The following is a 15,447-nucleotide window of genomic DNA, read 5'->3' as shown; positions in this document are numbered from 1 at the left end:
AAAGACAGAGAGCTTGTAAATGTCGCGAATAACGTCTTGGACGAGTATAGTAGCGTATACGTCAAGTCGGGAGGCGAATAGAAGTTAAGCAATGGAGAAAAAAAAGACAGACCAAGATATGCGAGTTAATTCAGTTATGATGTATTTTTAAAAATGCCGTATAATTTTAGAAGATTGTAAAATTTATAAGAAGCAAATAAGAAAGAGATAAGTGTAGGGATAATAAATAAAGTGTAGGGATGGATGGGTACGTTCTTTTTTGAGATATTGATTCGATTAAGTTCCAAAGCTATTATAGCGAAACAACAAACGTAATGTTTGTGATAATGTTAAGTGACAACGATATTCATGATCGTGTTAAGTAGAAAATTAAGTGACAACGATATTCATGATCGCGTTAAGTAGAAAATCTGCAAAATATTTGTTGATATGCGTATCTTTCTTTTAGTTTTAAATTTTCGACAAACAATTCGTATGTACCTATCTGTCGTCAGTGCATAAAGTGATAGGATTTGCAGGTTTCTTAGAGTACTGTTGAAGAAGATTGTAACGATATGGAAGGGAAACTATTGGTATATATAATAGGTTTATACAGTAATGTATTATAAAAACAACTACCGTTTAACTAAATAAATAAATATTAATAAAAGTAATTCATTGCAGATTATTTATAAACTGCGCTGAAACCTCGTTAAATGCTTTTAGCGCCGCATCGATTTTTTCGTTAGTCAGGAAGTATCTAATAAGCGCGTTTGTTTGTCGTAAAGCTTCTTCTCTTTGACTTTGATAGAAAATCAGCCAATCCAGACCATTAATCTTTTTCATATCCGCCTCGGTAATATAGTTCCTTTTACGTTCGTTGCATCCCATTCTAGGTGTTTCTTACGTATATTTTTCCACCACCAATTTCGTAATAACTTCTACATTCAAGTTCGCGTCTTCCGCCGCGCGTAAACATTTCGTCCGCTATTCATGCTCTTTAACACATTCTAAAAGGCATAGTTGGTTATTTGATCCTTCTGAGGTAACGTGGCTGTGTAGAACGCGATTAAAGAATATATATATATATTCACGCCAAACCGCATATATAACATCGTGTTATTTTTGGTAAATGTGCAGTATAGTGGCCTCCTCACCGATTTTGTTGAACTTAGGCTTAATCGACGCGTCTTTGCGTGAAACGAAAGAATCTGGCAGAAAAAAGTGTCGCTCTGCCCCGCGAAGCGAGATATTAACAGTTAAAGTTGACGACTATCAGGTTATGAGACCTGTCATACCGACAAGATGTAGCGAAAACGAGCATGCCCCGCGGCCACATGCGCATGCTCCGTGGCCGCACGCGCATGCGAGAGGTCACGTGAAAACTGTTTGGTTGGTAAGTCAGAAGTGTAACATAATTCGAAATGATATTCTTTCGGCGTATAGATTAGTGACGCGCTTTAAAAGTATTTAACTGTTTAAAGCGCGTCATAACCTATGTAGGTTAGATGACGCGCTTTAAACAGTTAAATACTTTTAAGGAGGTTGGTTAGTTTCCGCTGCGGGACAGGCGGCGCGGCAGGGAGAAAGCATATAGGTTAGATTTTCGTCGCGTGAAATAAACGAATTTTAGCAAATAAATATGTGGAATGCATTCAATTGGTGTTTCTTAAGGTTTAAAAAGAGTTGTTTATACAATTGAAACCCAAATACGTTATTATCCACATTGAAATGTGGAAATAATAAATGTGATCCTGTTTTATTTTTACAATTTCTTGATAACTATAAAGACGAATTATTTCAGTCTTTGAGAGAAAGTTCTTCCTAAATATGTAAAGAGTTATTTGCACCTATTTTCATTAAATTCTTATCATTTTTAATATGCTTTCGAAAGTTACATCACAGGTTAGGTAACATTTTTGCTGTGTCGCCCGTGTATAAGAGAGAGACAAGAGTATAACTTCAATAATTAATTACTCGACAACCATGCAGACGGTTGTCTTCAACTTTGGCATGAAGACAGATTCCCCATAGACGAATATCCTCCATAAATTTGAACTAATTCTTATCAAATTGATTTTACTAACCACCCTCCTTAAAGAGCGTCACTAATGTATACGCCAAAGGCGTGTCCTAAAATTAGTGAGGAGGCCAAGCCCCCCCCCCCCCGCTCACACTTCTAGGTTCACTTACACTGATCATGGGGGGGGTGCAGGGGGGGGCGAAGCCCCCCCGCCCACGCATGTACTTTGATATATTATATAGGATATATTGACGAGTAGGGATGCAATAATATTAACATAATTTATGATAGACAAATTAATAAATTATTTAATAGAACAACAAAATACATTATCCAAAGTGCAATAATAAATTAAAATTAAACAGAAATAATTTCTCATTTCGTTGTCGAAAAGTATTATATGAGAAAAATAAGCATAAAAAATATGTGAAGAAACAATGCACATTGAAAGGAAGTGTTAGATTTAATACATGGTTTAGCAGATCTAACTTAAACTTGAAATTATGTAGCCTCCGAGACATCTGCTTCATCGTCCACAGTCTTCGGTGGATACAATTCAGCAATTGCACGGAAAAAACTGCTTAAGCGATCTTCATAAGCATGAACGCGTTTGAAGAGATATTCAGCTAAATATCCCACTAAATGCGAAGAACGCGTTCCATACCGTGGGATATTAGCCCTTAATTCTCTCCAAACACGTTCAATATGCTGAGTGTGGGCTCCTAAATAGACAAACAAATAGAAATTAGTAATGCTAAGTTTAGTGTTGTGTATTTCGAATGCATATGTTGCTCTTTATATATTTATATATTTACTGTTAGATGTTGGAAGCCTTCACTGTTTAAACAGTTGTACGACTTCCAACACTCTGACATTATCGTCGTCCCAGGTAGAATCCACTCCTTGATCAGCTCAAGCAGAGTTTTCTCCGTGCGGTCTTGCACTGGCACAATAAAAATTTTTTTGTGCCACGTTCGTATCCACCGAAAATCCACTTTCCCTCGATTATTCGGCCACGATTGTATTTCCTTTTGCCGATTTTTGCTTCGTCTATTTCGACGATTATATTGGGCCCTCCAAGTTTCGCTGAATTCTTTTCGGCCTAATATATGCAAACCTATTATATTTAACATAACAAATTCTATAAATATACATCTATTTAACATATATTCATTGTATTAAGTATATTAAATTATACTTACTTCTCGGCAAAAAGAAATCCAGTCAACAACCGAGTGCCGAGTAAGTTGCAATTCTGTGCACAAAAACATTTGTCTCGGAGGTCTTAATATAATAAAATATGCAGTCATCCTGCATATTGTTTCCAGGCTTAAGTTAGATTTGCTGAACCATGTATCAAATCTAACACTTCCTTTAAATGTGCATTGTTTCTTCACATATTTTTTATGTTTATTTTTCTCATATAATACCTTTCGACAACGAAATGAGAAATTATCTCTGTTTAACTTTAATTTATTATTGCACTTTGGACAACATATTTCGTTACTTATTACATTATGTTCTATTAAATAGTTTATTAATTTGTCTTTATCGTGAGTCAATAGTACAGAGAAATTAAACAAAAAATGTCAAATCTGCGGAATAATTCGCATGTAGCTAAATTTTTGAATGGACCTTTATTTCGTCGTTAAAAACAATATGTGAAAAGTCCCCATTGATGTGACCCCTGCTAAAAATTTTACAGAGGGTCAAAGGTAAAGAAAAACAGTTTTTCGCGAATATCTCTTTATTCATTAGTCCTACGGCAAAAATAGTTATTACATTTGTAGCTTATAAAATTCTCTACAAAAAATGTTCTATAAGTTTTTTTCGTACAAGGAATACTTTTCACGTAATAAATTTTTGCAAGATATACTCTGCGCGGTAAATTTACGGAGCGCGCTGACAGACGTCAAATAAATTGAAGCGTCGCACGCGCGCACAAAAAATGTAATATCTTTCGAACGAATTATCGTACAGAAATGATCAAAGAATTGTTGAAAAGCTGAAACTTTCAGCTTTTTAATGCAATTTGGTTCGTTATTCTACAATAATTTTTGAAAATTCTACGATGGTTTAAACAAAATGTTACACACATTTTTTGCCTTTTTTCATAAAATCAGTCACAAGTAGGTTCCAAATTGTTAAAAAAAAAACGCCAGCAGGATATTACAGTATATACTTCATACTTTGACCCTACCAGAGGAAAAAAATTACAAAAATTTTTTGCTTTAAAATCAAGCTATTGACATTTTCAGTAATTTTTAAAATTTTTGATGAAACGTTAAAATTAAAATCGTCATAACTTGGCGAAAAATTGCGCTAGAAAAAATTTTAAAAAAGCAATCAAAAGCTTGAAATGTCTACTTTTAGGTCCTACATTGCAATATTCCTCATTTTCTTGCATTTTTATTTATTTATGTAAATATGCGAGTTGTCGCGAAAAATCTTGTTTAAACAAAGGACTATATATTTACTTATAGTAGTTTTGTATACAAATTTACGTTTCTCAGAGATAATGCACTGTTTTCCACACCACCTCGAAGGTACAGTGCTAACCGTGTTTTTTTAACGTGGTGTCCCCATTAGGCCTAATCCACTGTTTTTCTAAGAGAAATGAAACAAATCAATTTCCATGGCAAACATTCTTTTGCAAACGTGAAAATTCACAAATTTTGCTATTAAGTCTCTGCTTCTTCTTCAATTCCCTCCGTTGGGTCGATATCCATAACTTTCGGGTCAACTTCTTCAATTTCCATGGCTTCCGCCAAGAAATCTGCAGGTTTGTCTGCAGATGCAATGGGAACATCACGTAAAAAAAACGACGTTTTTAACGACGAAATAAAGGTCCATGCAAAAATTTAGCTACATGCGAATTATTCCGCAGAAAAATCCTAATGTCCCTGTACTACAATGCCAAAAACTCGTGCAGCTGCATTTTGGCACGATAACTTATGACAGAACAAAAGAATATCATTTCGAATTATGTTACACTTCTGACTTACCAACCAAACAGTTGTCACGTGCGGCCTCTTGCATGCGCGTGCGGCCACGGAGCATGCGCATGTGGTCGCGGGGAGTAGGTAAACTAGGCCGATTCTACCCCACCTTGGGACTGGAGATGCCAGTTCTGGGACGCGGCTCAATCAGATTCCTAACCGCGTTTTCGGGCGCTGCGAGGGGGGGAGGGGAAGGGGTACCGCGTTTTCGCCGCGCCGCGGGGTCCACGTGCAACGGCCGCGTCGGTCCTCTTCTCGTTCGCGTTATCTCCCCCGTTCGAAGCTCTCGCTCCCGGCCCCCGTTCGCGCGGTCTCTCGCGCTCCCGGCCCCCGTTCGCGCGCGTCTTCTCGTTCGCGGCCCCGTTCGCGTTCTCGCTCACGATCGCGTATCTTTTCTTCGCCAACGATATTTAATCGTTTAGATCTTCGCGATATTTAATTTTTAATATTACATTTAAGTAAACGATATACAAAGACAGCTTAATTCTAATGACAGGGAATGGGATAAACGGTAAATGAAAAGTAAAAATCGTTTAAACTTTTTACCATATTATATACTTATTTATTTGTCATGTGGCATGAATTTTGTGTCAACAAGAATTCATACAAATAGGTTAGATTACTATACACTTTATTCCCCTGATGGGGTTGAAAGGGCGTTTTTAGGGACGCTAACCCTTTACAAAATCATCTTACATTGACTCGTTTTCTGCCGCCTAAATATATATTGCTTATAGATAAGTTACAAAATTGATATAATGTTTTCTTAAAAGCGCAACTTTAACTGAGGAAGTAAGAGAATAATGGGAGTTCAAGGCAACTTCTTTACCTGAAACACACAAATGTAACTAGATGATTAATATAAAGCAATGTTTATTCAATATTTTGTATTGGACATTACATTTCACTACACTTTGTCACACTTTACCTCTCGCGTGTAGCAATAAATGAATTAATGCCCCATCCCCAAATCCAAATAGGCTCCATGATACAATGCTTAGGGCACCACTCCTCGGAGCGGATTGCTGTTTGCGTATCAGGGAAACACTCATAAACCTTTGGACGTGCATAGTCATGATCCAAAAAACATTTCGGTTGTGGGCGTGGTTCACGCAAGTATTCTTTTTTCCGATGGCCTTTATATATATCATCGCCATACTCATCATCTTCAGGCTTGTATCGCGATACGTAATAATCGTCAATTCTGCCACGACATATAATAATTTGAAATTTAATAGGCCAAATCGGATGCACAGCACGTATATCAGTAATATGACATCTCTGCAATGCATGATGTTTAGGGCACCACTTGTTAGTGCAAGTGAGCACGTTTCGAAACCCTAGTTCTCGACCGCGAAGATTATGCACCATCGATGAACAATAACGTTTGTCTGTTCCCGCGTTGTCCATATTTTTTACACAATGTCAACGTGCTTAAACCGTTTCAAACTCTCGACTGCGCGCTAGAATCCTCGCAGACCATTTATACGTACAAAAATGCGAATCTTGCAAATAGCGCCAATGTACGGCTGCTGCATGGTGACCACCACCACAATATGTTAAATGTGATATCCTTGTCAAGAACATTCGTGATGAGATCACCTCATCGGGCAATAGCATCAAATATGATTTTTTCAAGAACATACGTGTCTCGCGATGATTTCATCGCACACGTGCAAAACTGCAAATTTTACAATTTCGCATAAATCAATGGCGCGATATCGTTTTTATACAAATTGATGAACAACGCTGTGTTTGGCAAAACCATGGAGAATGTGCGCAATCACGTTGACGTGCGACTCGTGACTCATTGGGAGGGTAGATACGGCGCGGAGACATTGATCGCGAAACCAAATTTTCATAGCCGAAGCATCTTTTCGGAGAATTTAGTAGCAATAGAAATACGAAAACTCGAGGTGAAGTTCGACAAACCAATCTACGTGGGTATGTGCATTCTCGATATATCCAAGACATGTTTGTATGAATTTCATCACGAGTACATGTTACCGTTGTAACGCGACAAGTGTAAAGTCACGTACACCGATACTGACAGTCTCATTTATCACATCGAGTGCGACGATGTGTATGACACCATGAAGCGCCACATTAATAAATTTGACACTAGCGATTACGCAGTCGATAATGCGTACGGTATCCTACTCGCCAATAAAAAAGTACCGGGTTTAATGAAAGACGAAAATAACGGTGCGATAATGACTGAATTCGTCGGGCTTAGAGCAAAAATGTACGCCTTGCGAGTAGACGGTAAGAAAGATACGAAAAAGGCTAAAGGTGTTAAGAGTAACGTCGTAGCCAGGTCGATAACGTTCGACGATTACACGTGGTGTCTGCGCGACGAAATTGAAATGACGCGACAGCAGGCTTGCATAAGATCCAAACAACACGTGGTATACACCGTGTCCGAAACGAAAATAGCTCTAAGTCCGTACGATGATAAACGATACATTATACCCGGTTCTACCGAGACACTGCCATGGGGACATTATAATATACCGTCGTAAATATATATTGTAATTACATTTAGATATTTATGTAAATAAATGACTCATTTGTATGTATAATATGTTTTTATATTGTAATAAATTTTTACAATACATTATTCTTGTGTATCCATGAATTGTGTGAATTATCAAATCCTAACCACTTTACATAAACCTCATCTCCCCTTTTGCGCAAAACTTTTTCAACGAGATACACGTCGGGATTAGCAACGCGATGTAACTCGTATTCGTAGAAGCCACCGGCGACGGCTTTTCCGCAGGAATCTTCCAACAGATACGTCACGGGATTAGTTTTCTGCACTTTGACGATTCTAAACACCTCTGTGGTCCAATTTGGCGTGTATCCTTTCTCGAAGATTGTCTTGAATTTACTCACGCGTACCGAGTCGCCCACTTTGAATCGCGCGGGAGCAGCGATCTTTACAGGGCTGTACACCGTTTTTAGGTCGCATACCAATAGTTCGATGCTTGCGCGCGTTGTAATCCGATACGAGACCCGGCAGCGAGTCGATCCATTTGTAATTTCCATTGCGCGTAAACATTTTCAACATGTTGTTCTTGAGCGTGCGATTGAATCGTTCGACGACCGATGCCTTCATTACGGAATAGGTCGAATAGTGATTGATATTATGTTTCTTCAAGAGTTTCTGCATGTTGGCGTTGTAAAATTCTTTTCCTTTGTCAGTCTGCAGATTTTTCGGACATTTTCCACCGTCTCGAATTATTTTCGCAATCGCCGTAGTAACCTCGATTCCGCTCTTGGCCTTGAGCGGTACGGCCCATGCGTGCTTGCTCAGCACGTCGATAACGGTGAGTATGTAGTGGTAGCCTCTGTTGAATCGCGTGTATGGGCGCATCTCGACCACATCCGCCTGCCACAGGTCATCGTATCCGCGCACTATGACGCGTCTTCGCGAAAATTTTCTTCTCGCAGGAGCGTGTAGTTCTTCCACCAGCCTCCGTTTCTCAGTTGATTGCTTTTTACTAGCCATGACGATGACGCGCAACTGACGCAGAGATCAGATGTACGTTTTTATCTATTCGCGATGATTCACAATTACATCTTGAATTATCTTTTGAAGTTCGTTTAGGGTAATTTGCACGTTATTCTGGAATGCGACCATCTTTCTCTCGATTTTATCCTGCCGATCTTTCAAAATTTGCACGCTCTGCTGCACGTAACGTTTATTGGCGGCATCGCCATTATCTACAGGCGGCGCTATCCGTCGAATCTTGCGCGATTTCGCGTCAAAGTCGGTGGCGACCACGCAAAGAGCGTTATCGCGCACGTAGTTTCTGATTAATCCGCTCCATTGATAGTACGGTTCCGCACCGCCTCTTCCGAGCGATGTACCAAACTTGTTGATCGGCATTTTGATGTTGATTGAATGACTCGCTGACGTGCGGTTTAATTTATAATAAGTCCAGCCTCGCGAAGTTCCTCGATAATCGACAGGATCTCGTTATCGTGACCGGTGTGACCCGCTAGGCGCGAAGCTTCGAGCAATCGGAGACGATCTACAAGCTCGTTGGGATTGTCCCAATGAACATAGTCGATCTTGTTGTCGTTTAATGTCATGGCACGCGATATACCTTTTCCAGCTTTTTTACCCGAAATCGACGATGCAATTATATGGTCGATCTTGTTGCCGTTTAATGTCATGGCACGCGGTATACCTTTTCCAGCTTTTTTACCCGTAATCAACGGTGCGATTATTTGTGTGTACTTGTATCCCCTGTTGCCATTTATTTGAGCGTGAGCATCATAATTGCGTTTATGAGCATTCGTCGTCAACAGAATGCTCCTGTATGTTTGCATATCGTCCTCCGTGTAGATCTCGTCATTGGGAATTTTCTTAAAGATCAACTCGTAAAGACCGCGTGTGCCAGCGTATCGTATGCCGTCGATAATTATGTTGTCCGCGTTGTTCACGTCAAAACGTTTATTACCGAGCATCATTCCATCGTTGCTAAAATAAACACCGTACATGGTGTCTATACCGTTTTCTTGATCGCCGCTCAGAACTGCCCCGACGTAATTTTGGCTCAATGGACTCAAGTGATCTCGCAACGTTTCTCGACCCTCAGATGTTTGCAACTGCTGTCGAACGGACGTCACGAGTGAGTCATCCGTGGTTTCGAAAACATCTTCGTTTGCGAGTGATTCGAGCATTGTGGGTTGTACGGAAGGCGCAGAGGTTATCGGTGGTTCATTCAATGGACCTGTCGATCGTTTCGATTTACGCGGTTGTAAAATTTTGGTTATTTCGCTCAAATTAGATGGCACATTTATCGATCGTTTCAACGTAACCGGAGTTGAAGCCATTACAGAGTCGTTAAACGAGGCGTTTGGTCGTTTTCGTTTGAGCTTCGGCTCTTGGTCTTCCCACGCCGTTTTATTCTCAATCTTTGACACATCAGATTCTTTGCCAACGGTGTTTTCGGCAATCTGCCTTAGAGGCTCGATGATGGGCTTAAAGTGTCTCTCCAACGCGATATCTTCCTCCATTTTACCAGTTTTCAAGGCGTGATACTTTTTGCGAATCGAATCGCTCGTTTTCGCAATTTGATTTGCTATCCTCTCGCGCTCTCTAATCTCCTCGCTGCTGTCCATGTTGCGATAACGTTGTTCAGTCGACGCGTCGACAACAACTAACCACGTTTCGGTATCGCAAAGTCGTTAAATCCTTTTCTGTATCGACCATTCGAAATCGCGCTGTCCTTGTCTATCACCACGAATCCATACTTTTGTTGCCAACATGTATGACACAATTTACTTAAATCATCGTAAGACATATCTGTGTTTACGTGATCGTTGAATACGTGTTTCAGATTGGTACCATCCTGTTTAAACAGAATCAATAAATTCGCGTTGTCGCGTATAAGATGCTTCGGTATCTTTGCATACGTCTGACAAAGATAGAAGGAGTCAACGTCCGCGTGCCGGCCCATTGCAAAGTATTCTCTTATCGTATCCTGCTTGTCGCACGCCACGTCATCAAAGATAAAAATAGAATTCGGGAGCGCCTCGCTCGGTGGAATGACGTCTCTGTTATTCGAGAACGTAAAGTAGCCAATCTCTTCTATCGGTGTTAGTATATTCTCCAAATATCGATATTTCGGTTGTTGCAACGATTTCGAGTACACATACACGTTCTCGAAACGTACACCGTGCGGACTTTCCAGCAAGCTTATCAAGACGTTTGTCTTGCCGCAATTCGACGGACCGCAGATGATACCGCGTATAGAAATCGGTAGCATGTCTCCATGTTTGCGTACCTCTTTCGTTAACTGTATCCTATCGTCAAAGTTTGTCACTTTGATCGTCCGCGATTGTCGTACAAACCGCATTTTACTCCCCTCCACAACGAATGAAAAACAGTATCGAGAAAGCAGGCCTATTTATAGAGGCGCGTAGAGCTGAGATTCTCAGTCTTTAAAATGTTTTTGCTCGTGTCGGATAACAGCGATATTTACGATTTAACCGCCGAGCAGTTAAAGTATATACCAAAGGTCATTCTACTACGACAGTTTTATAATTACATAGATTATTTGTGGGATAAACTTCCCGAACATATCAAGGCAGATTTGGAGGTTCAGCAATATCGTCGCTGTTTAATACATTATAATTTGCCGAGTCAGCAAACCCACATCGACGGTTCGCCGCCATTGATAAAAAACTGCGGGGAATGCCGCTGAAGATAGGTCGAGGTCTGTTGAATCGCGCGATAAACGCGCTTCCGATCGAATTACACATTCCCGGCTATCAATTTTGCGGTCCGGGAACTCATTTAGAAACACGATTAGCAAGAGGTGATCGGGGTATTAATCCATTGGACGCAGCGTGTCGCGAGCACGACATAGCCTACTCGCGTAGCAACGATCTCGCAGAACAACACGTGGCAGACAATATACTCGCCGCGAAAGCGCGAAAACGTGTCACCGCGAACGATTCGACTCTCGGAGAGAGAGCTGCTGCTACAGCCGTCTGGGCGGCCATGAAGGCTAAAACGAAACTCGGTATGGGTTTGAAAACGAAGAAAAAGAAGAAGAACAAGCGAATACTTCCGGTAGCGAAACGCGGCGGTATCCTGCAGATCCTGCCGTTATTAGGGGTTCTCGGCTCGTTGGTCGGCGGAGCGGCGGGAGTCGTAAAGGCCGTGAACGATAACAAAGCCGCGCAGCGTCAGCTGGAAGAGATGCAACGTCACAATCACTCTATGGAAGGTCACGGACTTTATCTCGCTCCGTACAAACGCGGACGGGGTGTCTCGAGAAAAAAAAAACGTCGAAGAGACGCTAAAAATCCCCAAGGGCGTAACTACCAACGTACAACTGCAACAATTGGCAAAACGTATGCGCATTCCATATTTTAGAGGTATTTTCATGCGCGACTCGTTACCGATCGGCGGTATACGTCGAAACAAAAGCGGTATCGTGAATTTGGATAATACTGAGGGACCGGGTACTCACTGGGTGGCGTACGCGAAGAGGGGAGATCGTGCCATATATTTCGACAGTTTTGGCAATCGTCGACAACCGAGAGAATTGGCGCAGTATCTAAAGAACAATGTAATAGAGTACAATCGCACGCCTTATCAGCGATACGATCAGAGCAATTGCGGACAACTGTGTCTGCGTTTTCTACAGTCGGTTGACAATCAATTTAAAGACCGGCGTTACGCTGTTTAATCTCAGTATTCATTCAAACATGTCACTGACATTTACGCTCACCGGCAAGAGCAGCATCCTCGCGGTAAGCTACTTTCCCGCCGTGGATTTGAGCGATGGCGATTACGAGCTCGGTCTGACAGATTTTGAAACCTATCACACAATACCGAATGTAAATTCGTCGAACAATAAATTCTACTATGACGACGACGACCACAAGGAGATTACCATTCCCGAAGGATCATACGAACTGCGTGATATAGACATGTATCTGAAACGCGCTCTTTTATGGAACCAATCCAGTTATGTCTCGACAAACGAAGATGAACCGCACCCATTGATTATTATTCGGGCTAATAACAATACGATGAAGAGCGAGATCAAGTGCGCTTATCGGATAAATTTCACCAAACCGAAAAACATTGGATCGCTGCTGGGATTTTCAGCGAATCACGTGCTGGAGTCGCGGCAATGGCACGAATCGGATGTTCCGATAAATATCATCAATGTAAACATCATTCGCATAGAGTGTAACGTGACCGCGGGTGCGTACAGCAACGACAAGTACGTGCACACGATACACGAGTTTTCACCGAGTGTGCCTCCAGGATATAAGATATCGGAAACGCCGGCACAGATCATTTACCTTCCGATCATCGTACGGAGCATTTCGGACTTGACGCTTCGCGTCGTGGATCAGGACGTTCGATTGATTGATTTTCGTGGAGAGGAGATCACCGTTAGACTGCATGTACGAAGACGACAGCGATAACGTAAGATGCTCGTACTGAACGAAGCTGAGCAGGTGCAACAGACGAGAAACAAAATTAGAGAGACAATCCGATCGCCAAAGAAGAAACTCACTGCGTCGAACGTTGAATTTCTGAAATTATTGGGTTTCGTCGTACGAAATGGCTAACATCTTAAACATTGGAGGTGAACCGATCTTTGACAACAGCGTCGTCAAGATTGAGACACACACGTACAATCCGTACGCCAACACAACGTTTGGACATAACGATGAGATAAGAATACCCATACAACAGCAGGATTTATACACGTTGCCGTGCGAGAGCTTTTTCTACGTTGAAGGAAGATTGACGATAAAGAAAAAAGACGACAAGTCTGAGACAACGCTTGCGAATAATTGCGTGGCGTTCATGTTTGACGAAATTCGATACGAGCTCAATGGAGTGGAGATTGATCGCAACAGAAACGTTGGAATAACCAGTACCATCAAGAACTATGTGTCGTTTACAAAAGACAAAGCAAAAATTATGCAAAATGCTGGATGGGGCATTTCATCCCCGGAGGGATATTTCAACTTTTGCGTACCGCTCAACACATTGTTGGGCTTTTGTGAGGATTACAAACGCGTGGTTGTTAACGCTCGTCACGAATTAATTTTGATACGAGCGCGCAGCGATAACAATTGCATTGTAGGAAATCCTGCGACGGAGCCGGAAATTGAATTGTTTAAAGTACAGTGGCGAATGCCTCACGTCACATTAAACGAGGTCAATAAGCTATCCATGCTACGGGCCTTGAAAAGCGGGCGATATCTTAGTGTTAGTTTCCGTTCGTGGGATCTGTACGAGTACCCCATGCTGCAGAGCACGACCAAGCATTCGTGGGCCGTCAAAACGGCGACTCAGCTGGAGAAGCCGCGGTACGTTATCTTTGCGCTGCAGACCGGACGCAAGAATATCATGTCGCAAGATGTTAGCGTATTCGATGACTGTAACTTGACCAACGTGAAACTTTATCTAAACTCTGAATTTTATCCGTACGATGACTTGAATCTGGATTTTGGCAAAAATCGATACGCCGTCCTTTTCGATATGCATGCGCGTTTTCGTAAAGCTTATTACGGAAACGACTGCTTTGATACGCTTTGCACCGTGGTTACATTCCTGACAAACGGACCTTTTGTTGTCATTGATTGCTCGCGACAAAACGAATCTGTCAAGAGCGCCACCGTGGATGTGCGAATAGAATTGGACTGTAAAGAGAATGTACCGGCAAATACTACCGCCTATTGTCTCATCTTGGATGATCGCGTAATCGAATACTGTCGGTTGTCGAACGTAGTGCGCAAAATCATGTAAATTACATTATCAGCAGATATTGCGATATAAGAGGCACTGATGTACCGCGATAAGATACAGATTGCTCCGTCGTTTCGTCATGATCGTACCAACGTTTGTCGATCTGTAAGGATTCGCCGTCGGGATGAAATTTGTCGTAAAGGAGGTGGCGGTTCTGAGAAACGGACCGTTTTGGCGCATTACATTTTTACATGTCCCATGCCATGGAGTCTCCTCATGAAATCCGACAAGTCATGCGCTTCCTGGTTGATTGCAAATCACCATGGACTACGATGGGAGGATGAAAACGTGCCGTACAGCATGGCGAAACACCTAATTACATCGGCCGTGCTTGGAGAGGGCGACGAGACGTCGACTCTTGTGTACGTCAAGGGATGCCAGAAACGAGAATGGCCTGATGGATCTGCTTGAGAATAAAGCGAGAAAAAATCTAAACATTGAGACTTTGGATGCCGATTACGAAGATATCGAATCTTTAAATAATCTAGATGTTACTAATACTATACGATGTGAAAACATGTTAAAAATTGCGCATTACAAAATGTATTAAAAATATTTAACTGGTGGTCGCAACACCAGAAATAATTATGATTTTTTAATAAACTATATATGTATACATAAATAAATGTTACAATGTTTTATTTTCCTTTTCCCACATAGTTTGTAGTAGGGGAGACCGGGGCTAAGCTGACAACGGGGCAAACTTGACACTAGGCTTTTTGCCAATTTAAATCTATCGTAGAAACTTGCCTTTCCTACTGTAAATGCGTCTTTATGTGCCAGTATTATCAACGGAATTTGGTAACATTCTGATTATAGTGTAATTTTTAACGCGACATAAGCGTTTTTGATAGTGAAAAGTAATTTTTCTGATCTCTCGAAAATGTCTACTCTTTCATCGAGCTTTACTCTTGCGAATCTACCGGTAAGTGATTTTGATGGGAAATTTGATGCTCTATATGAATCCGATAATCGTTTTTGCATATTTTCAAAATTTTCATGTTTTTGAAGTGACAAAAGTGAAAAACGACGTCCGGGGCAAAGTCAACACCACGCCGTTTCGTCGGCTCCCAGTAACAAACGATGCTTGTCATGCAGCCGTATGGCTCATGACAAATGTATGCGCACGTTCGATCGCGAGTTTA

At 41.3% G+C, this 15,447-nt stretch overlaps 1 long non-coding RNA gene across 1 annotated transcript; it reads right to left on the bottom strand.

Annotated features, from left to right (window-relative positions):
- Positions 1-2,283: 2,283 nt before the first annotated feature.
- Positions 2,284-4,971, bottom strand: LOC139786969 (uncharacterized). Its single transcript, XR_011722492.1, has 3 exons — positions 3,205-4,971; positions 2,818-3,119; positions 2,284-2,724 (listed from the first exon to the last, which is right to left on the bottom strand). It is a non-coding gene; the product is annotated as an uncharacterized lncRNA (long non-coding RNA).
- Between the last annotated feature and the right edge of the window lie 10,476 nt (positions 4,972-15,447).

The sequence above is a fragment of the Temnothorax nylanderi genome, unplaced genomic scaffold, assembly GCF_030848795.1.
Source record: "Temnothorax nylanderi isolate EJ_2023f unplaced genomic scaffold, tnyl_v1.0 TNYL_tig1220_pilon, whole genome shotgun sequence".
NCBI classification, from domain to species: domain Eukaryota; kingdom Metazoa; phylum Arthropoda; class Insecta; order Hymenoptera; family Formicidae; genus Temnothorax; species Temnothorax nylanderi.
The sequence above is the reverse complement of the archived record's forward strand: the minus strand, read 5'-3'. Positions and strand labels throughout refer to the sequence as shown.